Genomic DNA, 2,500 nt, shown 5'->3' with positions numbered 1-2,500 from the left:
CCCAAGAGTCCATAGTATTCGGAGTTCTAGCGGGGCCTCCCCTTGCTTCCAACAACCCAAGAGTCCGTAGTATTCGGAGTTCTAGCGGGGCCTCCCGTTGCTTCCAACAACCCAAGAGTCCATAGTATTCGGAGTTCTCGCGTGGCCTCCCATTGATTCAAACAACCCAAAAGTCCATCTTCTTCGCAGTTCAACATCGCCTCCCTCGTTTCCAACAGGCCCAAAGGTCGTCTTCTTCGCAGATCCACGAAGAGCTCATCACGATTTGCCACATTCCATTTCCCACGGGTTGTCAACAACACTTTCTCACACTTCCCGCAATCGAGTACGTGCATGACATGCCAAAGCACATCTTATTTGCCTTCCATCGCACTCAAGACGACGGGTTGTGGAAGAACGATATTGTTCACAACAAGTTCAAGGACAACGTCTCAATCAAGGGACACAACCGAATTATGTTGACTGGGTCGCTAAAGTAAACCCGAGTTCATATAATGCACCGCATCCAAAAGAACTAGCCACAACACGTGCATCACTGAGATGTTTCACTAGATGGAACACGTGCGTGACATTAGGATCCTCCAACACCTCTTCGTGATGGAAAGATAGAATTCGAAGCAACCACAGAAGTACCGTCTAGTGGGTAGGCAACACAGGGACTGATCAACCAATATCACCCAAGGCAACGGGTGAAAATGGAAGAGATGCATGCTTGACCGTTCGATACGCAAGGCATGGAGCCAGCCAGCAAGTGCATCTCGATTACAACTCACACACCCTCACGTTCGCAAGACACCACACCACAAGACGGTCCACCCCCCACCTACCATGGGCAAGCAAGCAAATGGAAACATCAAGTGACGCAGGGTCAAGCATCGCTAGGCATGAAAATAACTTTCCACAATATCCGAGGGACTAGCTGCCGAGCTAACCAACGATCAGTGACGACCGTGTGTTGGTATTAATAAAGCTCAACAACTATGAAGAGGCTAGTTGTGCCATGATAAACATGCTAACGCACGCACCACGTGAGGGGGGAGGCCTCATCAAGCTCCCTTTAAAACCTGCCAGTGTGGAGCTGGCCGGCTCAAGGAGCACTCCCCCCCTATAAGAGGTTAATATGCAAAAGGCAAAATTGTACAAGTAGATACACTTTTTTTGAGCAGACATAAGTCCATATCTCGGGCTATACTTCGAATTTTGATGCGATTTTTTGCAGTAATTCGTAGAATAATGGTATCTCCTTGCTCACCAAATTTCATAATTTTTCTCGAAGGGGAACTATTTTTTTTATTTTTTTTACTTACCGGGTATGTGTAAAATCGGGAAAAATAGAAAAGCACATGTAGACTTCGAATTTCGACCTCATTTTTTCCAGTCCACCACTAAACAATATCAGGAACCTCCCCACAAAATTTCATTCAGTTTGGCCAAGGTCTTAAATTTGACAAATTTTGGCACCAACCTATCTAGTCGCGGTGCACCGACCAACTTGGCCAAGTGCAAAATGCATCCAATTCAAAACTTTTGTGCACCAACACTTTTACAGTACTCATTTGGGGGCATTTGGAGGCCTTTCCAACCCTCACATCTCAAAAACCACGAATTTCATTTTTTCACAAATCTCCCCACCAAGCCATCTAGCTATGCCGTGGTGCACCGCCAACCTTGGCCATGTGCAAAACCCTCCGAACTCAAAACTTTCGTGCACCAAGAATTTCATGGTATTCATTTGGGGGCATTTGGAGGCCATTCCAACCCTCACATCTCAAAAACCACGAATTTCATTTTTTCACAAAACTCCCCACCAAGCCATTTAGCTATGCCGCGGTGCACCGCCAACCTTGGCCATGTGCAAAACCCTCCGAACTCAAAACTTTCGTGCACCAAGAATTTCATGGTATTCATTTGGGGACATTTGGAGGCCATTCCAACCCTCACATCTCAAAAACCACGAATTTCATTTTTTCACAAAACTCCACACAAGCCATCTAGCTATGCCGCGGTGCACCGACCAACTTGGCCATGTGCAAAACCCTCCGAACTCAAAACTTTCGTGCACCAAGAATTTCATGGTATTCATTTGGGGACATTTGGAGGCCATTCCAACCCTCACATCTCAAAAACCACGAATTTCATTTTTTCACAAAACTCCACACAAGCCATCTAGCTATGCCGCGGTGCACCGACCAACTTGGCCATGTGCAAAACCCTCCGAACTCAAAACTTTCGTGCACCAAGAATTTCATGGTATTCATTTGGGGACATTTGGAGGCCATTCCAACCCTCACATCTCAAAAACCACGAATTTCATTTTTTCACAAAACTCCACACAAGCCATCTAGCTATGCCGCGGTGCACCGACCAACTTGGCCATGTGCAAAACCCTCCGAACTCAAAACTTTCGTGCACCAAGAATTTCATGGTATTCATTTGGGGACATTTGGAGGCCATTCCAACCCTCACACCTCAAAAACCACGAATTTCATTTTTTCACAAA

This window comes from Vigna unguiculata, unplaced genomic scaffold (genome assembly GCF_037176805.1).
Source record: "Vigna unguiculata cultivar grain cowpea cultivar isolate G323 ecotype 2 unplaced genomic scaffold, ASM3717680v1 ptg000204l, whole genome shotgun sequence".
Lineage (NCBI taxonomy): Eukaryota > Viridiplantae > Streptophyta > Magnoliopsida > Fabales > Fabaceae > Vigna > Vigna unguiculata.
Note: the sequence above shows the minus strand (reverse complement) of the source record.